A 15871-nucleotide genomic window follows, 5' to 3' on the forward strand; every position below is an offset into this window, starting at 1 on the left:
AAAATTGGTTCACGCAATCCAGAGATCTCATAATCTGTTAGCTATATATATAACGAATTTAATTTCTTTCCGTCATCTTCTTCTTCTCCAGCCAGAATGTATGTCTCGGGCTGAAGTTAATCGCTAAAGAAAATGACGTAATTTTTACAAACGCGACGTCTAAATAATCGATATAATCGATAACTAACATGGCGACTACTGTTAGCTGTCAATTGAATGTCAATTGAATTGTAAGGTTTACCGGTATAACCTTAATATTTTTATAAAAATGAATTGGCTGTAATGATAGTGTAATAGTGTAATATAATCAAAACTGCGGATAATTTAAGGGAGAAACATGAAGGAGCCAGCAAGATTATCAGATAAGTCACATTGTATTCAAAAATATGTATAAAATTTAATGTTCGGTGGTACTTTGTGGGATTTTTTTTATTGCAGGTTATATAAAATATTCCTTATATGCATATTCCTTGTATGCAGCTCTGATTTGAAGTCCTACCAATCCCAAATGCTCTAACAATTCTTGGAAATATCCTGTTATTGAAGAATGTAGATTGAGGAAGATTGTAAATGAAACAGAGAAGGATGAGGTTGTTACGTTAACTCATAATCAAGACACATGGTAGTGTCTCAACAGCAATTAACATAAACGTTTTTAAGTAAAGTAAGTGCATTGTAAAAAAAGTTTGTTTTATTAAAACAAAGTTATATATAAGGCACCATTTCATAGTTTGCAGTATGATGCCAAACCAGTGCCAAATAATGTATCAAATCTTGGAAATACCCTGTTATTGGAGGATGCAGATTAAGGAAGATTTTAAATAAAACAAATAATGTAACAATTCTTGGAAATACCCTGTTATTGGAGAATGCAGATAAAGGAAGATTGTAAATGAAACAAATATCATATATGCGTACAAATATTTCAGACTAAATTATAGTAATGCTTGCTTGGAAAATATGAAGCATTCCGATGAACCTTCATTTATGTAGAGTACCAGTTGACTAGTGTTTGGATTTAAGCTAATTATACAATAATAGATGTTTACAAAAGACGCAAAGATACCCAAATATTACAGATCTTTAGTCTCAAGGAAGTTAAGTCACCAAGCACTAAAGAAAATGGAGATGGAGCAACATCAAATACTGGTAAGTAACTGAGATGCTTCATGTTTCTTCAAAAATTTATTTTCTTTGAAGATTGAGATTGTTAAATGATGAATTTGATTTTAGGTTTACTCGTATAGTGCCATCATTTATTATTTTACAGTCACTGTGCAAGTGTATTATAGCAAATAGTAATACTTGTGCTTTGACTTAAATACATTTGGTACAATTGAATTAAAAATCCAATGAGGATTTTTCGCACACATACTGACTATTGGAGCTGGATCAAAGATTATGCTTTTCGCTCCTGTATTCTGAGACTTGAAACAGGCAAATATAAAAGCATTGAAAGATTGGCAGAGTAAGAATAAGCCAATTTTCAGAAAAACGTCGTCCATTGCTCCGCCACAATTTAAGTATGAGATTTATTGGATGAAATGATATAAAATGCAGTTAATAGCTGCTAATTGTTTTTCTCCATTACCTATGCAAGTATTCAAGACGAGAGGCAGTATACTGGTCATTGGTATGGATGAAAAAATGCACGTTTATTCTCAATGGTAAAAAACTCAGTCTAAAAATTAGTTGTTTCGACTGCATTTTGCAGCACCAGAAATCAGACCAGTTTCGAGTGTATAGAAATTTACGAAACGAAAATTTGAGGACTTTGGCACAGGAAATGTTATAAGGACGACTCGCCAATGTATCTCCCATGTCACCTTTGTCAAGTGTTAGCAGCATAAAGGTGACAATGATTGGTGCTAAAAGGAAACGGCGTATGCAAAACGACAATGCCAACTTCGATTATATGCTTCATTGTAGCTTATTTGAAGCTTTACGAATTGCTTTTCCAGTCTTGCCCCTGTATCACCTGAAGCAGCTGAGGGAGTTACTGAAGTTTGGCAAAGTTAGATGTTGGTAAAAAGTCAAATGTTGATAAACAGAAAATGTAAATTAATTAAAATATATACATTTTATTTCATTATTTTTATATGTTGAAAGTATGTTTATTGATTATGAAAAATTTAATCATACTTTTATTATGGTGAAACTGAAAACATTAAAAAACTAGCCTGAGCATTAATTATAAAGTTCATTTATGCAAAATGCATTACAAATATCAATAAAATCCATGTGTTGACTGTGATATTTTTTCAATATAAATATATATATTTTTATTAGTTAAGCGCTGCTGTTTCAAAAAATGAGAAGGGTGGAAATTTTCTTTAAAATCTGTAGAAATTAAAAGAATAATTTAATTTTTTAAATATTATACTCTTACAAAACGTTATGAAATCCCACAAAAAACAGACTTCGCCTGTAAAAAAAGGCGGCAAGTACATAAACCATCTAGCATAAATAATATAGTAAAATTATCTAATTAAAAAAAGTAGTGAAATCCAAATATTAGGCAAGAATATTTTTTCACCTTAGCAAAAGTTAAATTTTCGAAAAAAAAAGGAACAAAAAAATTACTTGCCGGGCCCGTAATATCCATGCACAGTGAGAAATAGAATCGTATGTGGATCGGCTAACTTCACTCTGTATTTTAACATGACATTTGCTATACTACGCTATAGCTGAATCTCATACACGATTCAGTTTCCCACTGTGCATGGACATTACGGGCCCGGCAAGTAACTTTTTTGTTCCTTTTTTTCGAAAATTTAACTTTTGCTAAGGTGAATAAATATTCTTGCCTAATATTTGGATTTCACTACTTTTTTTAATTAGATAATTTTACTATATTATTTATGCTAGATGGTTTATGTACTTGCCGCCTTTTTTTACAGGCGAAGTCTGTTTTTTGTGGGATATATATATATACATCTGAGTTGCTTTAACCTTTTAAGTTATACCTCTTGTCGAAAATCGTATTTCAACCTTCTGCTCCCTACTTTTTTCAGAAAATTTGTACAGAAGATGAAAAAAAATGTAGCAGTCTTGTAACTATAATTTTGTCCATTTATATATATATATATATATTTCTGAAATCTACCCAAAAGATTAGTATATATTATGCATACAAGGTTGATAATTGTTAGTGTCGAAGAGCTGGACGATGCAATAACACTATAGCGCTTTTATCTTGGGTAATAATTGGTGCACGTGTACAAGAGTTATGTGACTGCGATAGGTGCCCGTGGTCCCAATATCAAAACAAAATACACCTGTCGATAACAGAGAGCAGCAATGAAAGGTTCGTCCACGAGATTCAATACACCTGTCGGCACAGAGGCCATTAGGAGGAAAGGGGTAAAAATTGAATTTTAGCATAGAGTGCGAGATAAGGTGTCAAAAGGACCATACAGCATAATTTTCTAATAGGATTCGCGCGGAGAGCGCACGATTCATTCTCACAATCGGAGAGTCCATCCTGTGCGTGGCCGGAGTGCGATAAACACCGAAGAAAACACGAGTTTCCAATGCACCTATCCGAGCACGATTATACACTGCAGGGTAGGAGGTGAATGGGGAAAGTTGGAAGAAACCAGCGTGATATAGATTATAGAATAACGAATGTACAAGGATAGGAAGAGAGATATTACCGAAAGAACCATCAGAGTTTCGCCTCGTAAAGCAAGCCAGCTTCTTTTCACGCCTCCGCATCGGGAAAGGGAGCATAGGAGGAGTGTGCATGCTATAGTGGCGGGGTAGAGTATCAAAAGGAGATTGAGTCATGCCCCCATCGTCGTCTCTCTCTCTCTCTCTCTCTCTCTCTCTCTCTCGTCGCAACGGATAAACCACTTTCTAAATGGTCCGGGACCATAAATAGCTTAGAATGGCTCTATCTGGTGTTCGCCTAGCCAAGCCGAATCGTTGATAGGACGCTCGTTTATTCGATTATTCGCGGTGAGAGGAAACTTGCCGCGCGGTGTCTCCAAGAACCGGCTTCTGCTAATTAGTTGACGCAACAAGGCCGCCCAAAGGGCTACAAGATTTATTTGTATTTCGACGTAAAGCCGATAGCCTGGAAGACGGATTAACGCGCACGAAATATTTCAACTTTGCCCGTTGATTGGTGCTATGGTGGTAGAAGAGTAGTAAAAGTGTGTGTGTGTGTGTGTGTGCTAGTTGATCACGGTTGGTGTCGCCGCACCATATAGACACTGAGAGTGTGTGCGCGCACCCGAGAGAGAGAGAGAAACGAGTGAGCAAGGCACGCATGAGTCATTCATTCATGCCTGGTCGAGCCGGCGGCCGCGGGCGTCGCACGGTTATGTAACACACACGCCTCTGCGTATACGTGTACAACAACGTGGCTCGAGAGAACATGGAGAGAGAGAGAGAGAGAGAGAGAGAGAGGGCATATAGCGAGACCCTGGGAATGCCGGCCTTAAATAATCAACAATAAGCTTCGCAATCTCACACTTGCCCTCTCTCGCTCACGGAAGTGGCTCGCTCTGAGAAAATTAGAAAAAGGAAATAGGACACGCAGACCCACAAGCGATTTCTATTACGTACAGTGTACACGTATATGCTACCGCGCATACTTCAACTTTTCATTATTATAATCCACCATTCAATTAGCGACAAAAATCTTCCGTGTCACTCGATAATTTTCCTATCGCGCAGCTTTCTTATTCCTTTATTATAGATATTATGCATATATAAGCATTTGTTGGTCTTTCGCAAAACCAAGCGATTTTAATTCTCGATTCTGTCCGCTGTCTGCTATTCGAACGTATAGTCAAATAATAATTTTAATTAGCTGCCGCTTGTTCGTCGTATATATATATATATATATATATATATATATATGTATGTACATAGGGAGTCAAGGACCGATGTAATAAAAAAGAGAGAAAGAGAACGAGGCGGAGAGAGGATGATATTTGTGTTTTTATTTGAGACGCGGTGGCGTAAATATTTGCACGCTGACGTAACTGTAGTTCGGTAAAGTTAATACGCTTTAGCAAAGATAACTGTATACTCTCGTTGTCTGCGAGTTATTTTTAGAGCACGCTACTACCGAAATAAATCCAGTAGAATCTGTCGGGTAAATTAGGAGCAATTAAAGCGAACTCGAGGCCGTCGAGTTCCGAGAGTCGAGAATCCCGCTTAGTTGCCGTCTTTGTCTTCTCACGCGCGTATTCCTACTCCTCCTCCTCCTCCTCCTCCCCACCGACCAGTCAGGCTCCTATTATCATTGCTATTGCTATTGCTATTACTACTACCATTCCTATTCCTATTTCTGGTCGTTTTCGCAGTACGCCACACTGCCAGTAAAATAACCCGTGGCCCCGTAACGCCTTGCGTAATAGACGCGGGAACGACTCTCTTCCTCTAGACACGAGATCAGCACAGTCGTTAACTTTTTCTGTTTTCTTTTTATTTTGGCTTTTTTCATGGAAACTGCGAAACTCCGGCTAGAGTACCGAGTACTCTATACACACACGCGCGTCCTACAGCAACAACCGACGCTCCTCGTTCTTCTCGCCCATTGTTTACACTCGCTGTTTCGTGCATTATCCCTTATCTCCTTCGTCGGGAGAGCAGTCGATCGTACTTTAACCGCGAATTAAACAAAGCGCGATAGCGCTATTCCTGTTCCAATCTATGAAAAATATTGGAGAAGAAGAGAGTCGGGTGTTCGAGTGTTTCGCACGCACGGCTATTCTTGTTTTTGCTCTACGTCAAGCTGTCACTTCCTCTTCTCCGAGTAAACGCGAAGGCTGCTAATCGAACTGTCGCCCGCTTTCCCGCCATCGTAAACATTAATCACAATCGCGCCGATGCATGAAATTTCACCAGATGCTCGAGCTTTTCCTTTCTTTGTCGAACAAATGCTCCGCGCGCGACCCTGCGTCTCTCTTTGCGCCTTTCATCGGGGGACCACCCTCTTGGACCTCCCCACATCTCTGATAAGGTACTCGACGGCAATAAAAAAAAAACACCCAAAATACATTTTTATCGGATAATGGCGCGTTAAGCCTAGATTGGATAGAGATTCGTCGTCCTCTCTCTCTCTCTCGATCCACCGATGCATGTTATTCCCAAAACAACCGCAGCGTACGATTGGCTGGTGAAAAAAACCTTGTTCGGGGTCCTGGTGAGGTTGTTCGAGGAAGGGGGCAGGCAAAGTCCCGTAGGACGCGTATACGTATAGAGAAGGGGGGTGGGGGAGGGGTGACCGGAAAAGGTACGGTCGGAACCGGGAACAGGCGAGATGACTCGAGTCAGATTAGGTCTCGGATCGGCTCGGCTCGGCTCGGCTCGGCTCGGCTCGGCAAATCATTCGATTTTACGGCTTTACGGGTAACGCGCCTGCTGGTTATGACTCGGAACGAAATATCAGGGAATTTTCTTTCAGCGTCTGCGGCTTCTCCACAGTCCACGTCTTTTTCCATTCGGCCAGCTTTCCTCGTCACAGAGGCTTCGGAATAGCGGAAACGAGTAGAGACGTTCAGCCTCTATTTCTCTATTCCTTCGCCATTCCATCCGCAGGATCCAGCGGTCTTATCGGCCGCGTCTTTTACGACTCGACTTGAAAATACCAAGGAGACCTCGAGAACCCATTGATTTCCCTCTTTCTTCGACCTCCAGCGGCTCCAGCTACCTCTTTCCCACCGTGCACCCCGCCCCCTCCCTGCACTCTCCGTCCGTAATGTCATTGCAAAACCCTCCTCCGGATCGAGCTACCTTCATGCTGAATATCCATTCGCGTGCCTATGTCATTCAATTTCATTCGGGTATATTTGCAAAGAGGATGCCTGGCTTCTACTAAAGCAGCTACTACTAGCAATATTGATAATAAAAAAGTATCAACCGACGGCACCAATTGGTCACATCTATTGCGACGCTTCAATTTCATTCAAATACTGTATATATATATATATATATATATAGTGAATATAATACAGACGCAGTTGGTTAAACATATACGAAACAGAGGGAGGAAACGGTAAATACAACGGACGATCAATTGAACGAGATGCGGAAAGTTGGCGGTGGAGAATAAAAGTTATGGATGCGGACAGGCTCGAAACTATATTGGCTATCGCGGCCCAAATGACACCGGAGGATTGATGCCACGTGGGTGTATAGAGAGGGATTGCTCGCGTACGCGGCGATAGTTGGCGAATCGTTGCGCACGAGTTTCATATATATATACATATATATATACGAGCATATAGTTGCGCGTAAAGAAGTCGGAAGTGCGTAGGCAAGATCGGCCAGCGTGGGTGTAAAGCACGAAGAAAGTTACTCCGTTTCTTCAATTAGAAGCAGTCGCTCGCGTAACCTTATATCCATGCACGCGGTATAACCTCGTTCTCTCGACGCGCAGCCGAGTTTCCTGAAAAATCCGCGAATCTCATTAGAAACGATTTATGCCCTTTGAAATAAAAATTAGCCTCCTATCGCCATTCTCATCTTATCCAATTTTATAGGCATTTTAAATAGGCATTATAATCATGAGCGGAGCATGAATATTCCAGGCGCAATTATCAGCATTAAAAATTATGATTGCGATAAATTCCACGCGTTAATCGATTTAGCTATTAAAGCGACGATCGCTGGGCTAGTTATGTGTTATTCTATTGGTCTTTATGTGTTGTTTTATGCCACACGCAATATTTACACTCGGTCGAGAATCAAAAGTGACTTTAATATAGTTTACTGTATTATTGTTGAAGCTAATCCGGTGATTGATGTGCAGAGCGGATCATTATTTAAGTATACTGTGTGTCATATCTTATTGCGAATATAGCGAGTGTACGCGACGTTGGTGGTCTATCCGGTATATACAAGGCGTTCCACAATGGATGACCAAATCGGAAAGCCTAAATAGAAGCTTCGATTCTCTAAAGAAAACGCTTAGAAAATATTTTAATCTTATTGTCAATAATTTTCCAGCTACGAAGCAATAGGTTTAGGTCAAGAGTCTGTATAGAAATTGTTATGTAGATCGGCAAATATTAATAATATTAACATTTTTTTAAAGATTTCTTTGCAAATATTATAATGCAAAAAGTGTCGAAGAATCTTTGTCAAGATACATAAAAATTTGTCTATATGTAAAATTGATAGGTCGATAGTCTACAAATATTATTATTTAGCTCGTTAAATGTGAACAATATAAAAGATAAAGTAGAATAATATTTTATAGATATAATAACAAGCAATAAAAAACTAAGGATTTTTTATCGTATTATTGATATTTATCGAGTCACACAACGATAGTTTAGGTTACCTACATTTTGTGCGACTCATTAAATATCAATAATATGAAAAAAATCATTAAACTGTTTTTACTGCTTGTTACCATATCCATGAAGCATTATATTCTATATTATTTTTAATATTGTTTATATTTAACAAGTTGCATAATAAATGCTTGTAGGCTATCGACCTAACGAATTTTCACATATACGAATTTTTATGTACCTTGAAAAGTATTAGCAATAGGAAAACAAGTTTTTAGACATTTTTTTATCATTATTACCACGTCTAAAAACACTTTTATAAAACTTTTTAGTATTATAGATATTTATCCAGCTGCTTTACAATTTATGCAGACTCTGCGCCTGAACGTATTATTATTTAACTCGAATAATATTAGCAATATTAAAAAAATTGTATAAATATTTGTTTCTCAGAATCGGGCATTCTATCGAGGATTTCCGGTCTGTTCAGCAATTCTGAAACATCCTGTACATATGGTATATATATATATATATATATATAAGTATAGTGTTTGAAGAGATAGATTTGGTTGTAGGAAGCTCGGTGCTCGATCTTAAGGAGAGGTTTGATGAAATAGGGATACGGATCGGTTGGCGGTGGTGGGCCGGAAACGCAAAAAAGCGTCGTGTCTCGGTACAAATAAGGTTGCTCGAACGCTCGCACCTCGACGCCTCCGCGTCCGCGCGTTATACGCTAATGCGAAGGCACGTTTACACTTGCAACGTTCGATCGTGCAGAACACCGGCGAGCAATTTTTTTACCAACAGCCTAACGTCGAAACATACGCGGCCATTGAAAATTCTCCTCGTAAACGCGGGCCCAGAAATGCAACGGATCAGAGTATGACGTAATATAACTGTTTTGCACTTGTGGTCGGGTATCAAGTTTTTTTTATTGAGTCGTTACATGTCACAGAGTGCCACTTGGAGTGCTCTGTTCAGGCTTTATACGGGATAAAGTTGCGTTACACTGTTCTGTAACATGTCTGGACTTAGCTTAACGTAATTGTATTGCATTTTGCGTTGTGTGTCAAGCTTTCTTTTATTCTTCTTATGTTAAAGAGTGCCAGATAGAGTGCTGTCAAGACTTTGCAGTGGGTGAAGTTGCGTTACATGGATCGAAACATTTCCACGCAGACTCATCTCAACGCAACAATGTTGCTTTTACTCGAATTTCAAACTCTACATTGTTACAATTTACTATACGTATATCCTGAACGCTACTCCATTTTGACGGGACGAAATTAAAGCAAGAAACCGATCGCGCAGTGCGCGTTCGGGAATAACACTATGACGTCACGGCCTTAAGGTTCTGCACGGGCCAACGTCGCAAGTGTAAACACGCCTTAAGGCAAGGCAGGCGCGTCTCCGCGTCTCTACGTCGACGTTTCCATCAGCTGCGGCTCGCCGTTTGGTCTCTCTCAGTCTGGCTAGCCAAGCAACCAAACGGTTACCTCGCTTCTACAAAAACAGTACACGTACAAGCAACGTTCACTTCCTCTCACGATCACGGATCCATGAATGGTCGTCCGATATATCAATGAACTACCCACACGCGTACATGTATACGTTTCTCTCACGCACCTCCCATACGCCTTCGAATTAAAAGCCGCGCGAACACTTTTTCCCCCCTAATATTATCACTCCTCCTCCGGCTGTATCTAACTATACAAGATGGTTGCCATTTTTGTCGAGTCGAACGAGCGATATAAAAATAATGGAGAGATCGTATCGTTGAATCGAGCAATTACACAGGGATAACTTGGAAGAGAAAGTACGAGGTTTGGTGAGGAAAAAAAGAAAAGAAAATGGTGTACTGTGTGTGTGTAGTGTATGTACGTAGTAGGTATATATAACGGTTAATTAGCAAAATACGAGAGTGTCGCAATATACACGGGAGGTAACGCGTGCTCGAGATACGAAAGAGGTAAAAAGTCGAGTAGGAGAAGTGGTCGACTCGCGAAAGAATGCATGGCACCTTCGGCTTTGGGCTGCTGAGGTCCGGGAGCGAATGGAAAGCGACTGCTAAGGCATGCTTTCGAGGGAATCGACGTTTTGGGCGTTTCTCACGGCACGTCTCGCTTCTGTGTGTATATACTCGGGGGCGTCACCTACCCGGCAAACGGGAACGTCCCGATATAAATAGTGACCGTTCCATGCTATATCTCTCCTTTCCGCTCGTACGCTCTCTTCCTTTAAAACCCATTCCGTTAGAATTCGACGAGGGCGCAAAGAATATCGTCACGCGTGAGATTCGTCGCAACGCGACACGATGCGACACGACGCGACGCGACGCGACGCCTCGAAATCTTCGGAGAGGCTGGGTTGGTTCAACGACCTGCCGGAGGTTTGTCGAAAAAATTTTGCCAACCACGCGACCATGTACATGTATATATAAGTAACTCGAATCGCGTACACGCCGAATGCCTCGAGTACTTTAATATTCCTTGCGAGTGGACTAATATGCTGCTTAACGAGCCTACGGCCTTCGCGTATATACATTTTATACATATAGTATATATTTATACAGGGCCCACCGGTCACGACGTCACGAAACAAGGATGGAATAAGAGGGCCGCGTGCGTAACTACGAGAGATAATAAAATTTTGCACAGGACCTTATTTCGGAAAGATCTCGCTATTCGCATTCGGTAGGGTCACGTGCAAAATTTTTATAACCATCGTAGTTACGGACATACGCGTCTATTTACATCCATATGCTCGTGTGGCGTTTTAACTGGTGGGCCCTATACATATACGCATCGCGATAAAAGGTAATGTTACGACAGGAAGGAAAGAATGACGTCTTTCCAGCGACAGAAATGCGTATCCTTTTAAATCGAGTCGTGTGCTCTGCAAGTTTACGTGGCGTGGATGCTACGGTGTGTGGACTGCTGCAGATGCACATAGCGAGGGGGGGGGGGGGGGAGAATGAGATGGAGGAGAACCGCTGAATGGAAAATAAGATTGGCTGAGATAGTAAGAAGAGGAAGAGGAAGAGGAAGAGGAAGAAAAAAGAAGGAATGATAGTTCACGGGTGGTTGTTGCTGCTTTTCATGGGTTCCTGGCGGTTTTATTGGGTCCCGCATGGCAGAAGAGTGATGGGACATGATAAATAGGACGTCGTTGCAAGAGCACGCGCTAGATCTGACACGCTTGAAGGCGCCATCGGAAGAAATCTCGGTTTCTCTTCCACCTCGCGCGGTGATCATCAGGAAGAGAAGGCTATGTGCTCTTTTTATAGCTTCGTGCGACATCGAAGTCGACGCCAAGTTCGAGCCGAGCCGAACCGAGACGAGATGAGCCGAGCGCGCGAGCCTATGGAAGCACTTATATATAACTTGATATACGATAGTGCGTCCCGAGTGTGTACCAGCGACTCTCCCTTTGCCGTCCCAGCAGCGGTTCTCCGTCCTCTATTTTATCATACAAAAACCAACGAGCCCCCGCTACAATCTCCAATTCACAAATTCCCTTCCAGGAAAAATCATTCTTTACCCCATTGCTCGCTTTACCATCCCGACAATATTTTCCCTTTTTCATTTCACGCTCATGCTGAACAATCGGATTACTCGCAATTATTCACCAAATTTATTTGGCTCGGCAGCTTATCTTTGCTGCAGCGTGAAGTGTGAAAATTCATGAGAAGCGAGGAAGAAGGAGCGATAGGGTGGAGGGGGGGGGGGGGAAGGTACCACTAGCAGCTGTTAGTTTGGTGCTTGCACTGCTGTCGTGCGACCGAGAAGCCATACACGATCCTTAATCCAGGACGAGTCTGCATCCCGAAAATCGTGGTGGTACACGGTTTTGCGGGAGATTCCCAGTCCTATGTAAACACTGGGCCACCGCAACCAATGACTTTCCAAGGATGATAAACCATTTCACTATTTAGCCTCTTATTCTTTTTCATAAAATGTAAACGTACAGGATTTTATATATATATATATATATATATATATATATATATATATACAGTACAAATCAAATGAGTTATATAATTAAAACCGACCAACATCACGCCTGACGTATTTTCACTGATAAACAAATCCAATTAATAGTTTCTCTCTCATATATCTAAAGAGAAAACGAGCGAAATTACAATTTGAAAGGGAAACATTATGTTTTTTTCTATTAGTAATAGTAGGAGGAGTGAAAAATCCGTTTAATTTTCAAGAGTGCTTTTATGCAGGTTCCTGTTCAACCGTAGGAATACCCACGCATTCATACAGAGTCGTATCGTTTCCAATGTGGGCCACACGTCCATTGATTCAAGATGTACAATGTGTACGCATCATGAATCAACCGAACGTGGGAGTACTACGTATACATACATGGGAAGAATTTCCGTTAGTCAGATCCGAATTTCCATCCAACTTTTTTCCACAAAAAGCTGTGGTCCCGCGAGATCGGGAAATGGGTGAAGAGGGGGGAGGGGATGGAGGAAAAAAAATAAAGATGATCAGGCTTGGAAAGAGCGAGAGAAAGAGAAAGAGAAAGAGAAAGAGAGAGAGAGAGAGAGAGAGAGAGAGACGACTGAATAGACGCGCAAGTGTCGATAGGTTTGAGAGAGCGAGAGAGAGACTGTTGCGACAATACCGCCGGAAATTGACGTTTCCATTGCATAATGGCGAACTTCCGCTTCCCCACAAGGAATGACTTCGTCCGGCTTGTCACTTTTGTAATGGCCTTTAAAAACGTGAATGGAGCCAAGCTCACCGCGTGCACATTACGCGTACAAACAAGCAAGCGCCTACCTACAGACAGATGAATAAAGAGGGAGGAAGGGGAGGGGAAGGGGGGGGGGAGTAGGACGTTCATCGTGGCAGAATCGATCGCTCGAGGAAAAGGACAGTTCCTATTTGAATATTCCGTTAAAGGTGAACACCTATATATATATATATATATATACACCTCCACACTAACAATCTCTCTCCGCCTCTAATTCTCCTCCCACGCGCGATTCTACACTATACCTACCTGCTAATTTCACTCCCATTAACCACTTCTACGAAAAGCTCATTAAATATTGAAATATCCTCCAGTGTCGTTGAACAAAGTATAAATATAACAAGACGAGCAGATATTAGCGATACTAGCGAGTTTAGCGATTAGGGAAAATGTACGAATTCTCTGCTTTTCATGTAAATCCATGGTGCGCATTTCTCGTTGTCTGTGCGTAACGACGCCGTTGAGAGGAGCTATTCAGCCGGCGCGACTCGTCACTTTCGCTTAAAGTGACACACAAAGCCTCAGGGTTTCGTTCGTCCATCACTAACGCGCTACTATATACCTTTTCATTTTTCCCTTTCATAATAAGTAATAAGGAAGCGTGCAGCCATTCCTACACATTTTTCTTCTCCACTCACGTGACCTCGCTTTCCACCCTCTCCCATCCCCCTATTAACAATACTTTATATAATCAAGAAGAAAGAAACCAATTTTTCTCAAACTTCTTCTCCCTTTTATTGCCCTGTGCTCACTGAATTATAACTTTGTCCATCATTCAAAAGCAAAATCGTATACATATATATATATATATATATATATATATTTGTATACGTGGTCCCTTTGCAATCTGCTAAGGTTGTTCCACTGTAACCGAACAGTACTCAGCACTGATAACTATATATACATGAGTGACAAAATCCAGTTTGCATCGAGATACAAGGTATATATAGATGTTGCTGGAAAATTTCGAGAGACACCACAAAGTTTGTAAACAATGGAGGAGAGAGGCGGGGTTTGAAACGTCGAAGATATACGTTTGTCATTTTCTTGTAAACAGAGTGAAATTGTTTTGGACGAGTAGAGTCGGAGAGAGAGTAAGTAGGAGGAGGAGGAGGAGGAAGGAAGGGTCGATGAGCCCCCTGAGTTTTCGATGTAGCCAGGCATCGAAAAGCGCCCGGATCCGGGTGCCTGCGTCGATGGAACTCGATCCGAAAATAAATAAGAGTTCATCAACGAGTAGGCTCGTAAACGAGCTTCTGCGAAATCCCGTATGGGAGAGGGGATTGCACGGACGCATACAGCTGCAGACGGGAGAGCAGGAGCATTCGTGTAGGTGTGCTTCTTCGTTGCTGAAAGAAAAACAGCGAGGAATGCTAGAACGCGAGACGACGGTAGACGACGTAGGCGGTTGCGGTTCTCGTTTGTCGGTTCGCCGAGGCGCCCACTTCTAATTCCCATCCGACTCCTTCTCATTCCACCAGTTCTGCGGTCCGTCCCTCAAATAAGATCGCGGGAACCCGATATAAACACCGTTCTATGATTTCCTCTTGATAAATATCAATAATTTGCTCATATACTTTTTCCTTGTAAAAAAATCAGTGACCTAACACACAGCTCCCCTTCTGTATATTTTCCGTAAAACTCTGCTCACTTACACGTTCTCACTCTCTGTCCAACAAATAAGTTAGTTCTCGTTAAGCACGTGTGTATGTTACATACTTGCGTGATTCGTGGTTACGTGGTATGGCGCATTGGTGCTGTACCATATACTAATGGGTCTCCCGTAGCGCGATACCTATACACTCCTGGTTTATTATTTAAAACGAGAGTCGCAGCTTGTACGCGACGCGAGTGAACGGAGCTTTATAGGAGAAGCAGCAGCAGCAGCGTGTGTGGTGTGCCGCATTTCAGGTTGCTATAGCCGCGCACGTACACTCTTCTCCTCCCCCCCCCCCCCCCCTCGCCGATCCTCTAGCACACGGGAGGCTCAGAGGCTTACTTCTCATCCACGAAAGTACCTACCGGGGGACCCGGCCGATCCTTCTTTATCCTCTCTAAAGAGAGAGAGAGAGAGAGAGAGAGAGAGAGAGAGAGGGGAGAGAAGAAAAAAAAGGAAGATCCGTTGGATACTGACCAAAGGGCCTTTTTTCTTGCCTCCGGATTCCGAGAACAGGTTGGCTTACGGCGGACCCCACGGAGCGCGCGCGGGCAATGTTTCAATTAGAGAATCGAAGAGCCAAGAGGAATTTGGGGAAAGGGAAGTTACGGAGAAATAGTGCAGCTCGTAAAGTTTCACGATCAGGTATATTTAAGTGATCCCCGGCTGTAAATGCAGACCTCGACCCAACAAAGATGTTGCAGAATTATAGTCAGCGCGATAAATACAAGCGTGTCAGGTGAATTTTTATAGCGGCCGATCATTATAGTTTCGCCAATAATGAAGACGTCAGACTACCCCTTTTCCGTGCTAAATAAAAGAGCACGAAATATGATAGCTTTGTAGGAAAGCTGGCTAATTGACCAATTCCGTTTAGCTTGATTGAATTGCATTAATGAAGTAGAGCTTGGTTAGCTTCGAGGAGGTACTTTATTCGGGTTAACTTTGAAACCGTAATTAATTAACATTAGAAGCGAGTGGCTCTTTATCGTACGGTTTTTTCAATATCAACACAACGTGCTCAAACAGCTTCTCTCTCTCTCTCTCTCCCTCCTCTGTTGACTTGATCCGTGACGTTTACTCTGTCCCCACTTCATCCGAGGTTGTTTGCATATTTACCAGATCCTGGCGCAGCGGTGCACAAAGGTGTCGAGTTACCGATAGGCCATCGCGAGATCAAAGCCATTTACGG

This window comes from Prorops nasuta, unplaced genomic scaffold (genome assembly GCF_024137725.1).
Source record: "Prorops nasuta isolate Cenicafe-Biocafe unplaced genomic scaffold, Cenicafe_Pnas_1.2 PNAS00003, whole genome shotgun sequence".
NCBI classification, from domain to species: Eukaryota; Metazoa; Arthropoda; class Insecta; order Hymenoptera; family Bethylidae; genus Prorops; species Prorops nasuta.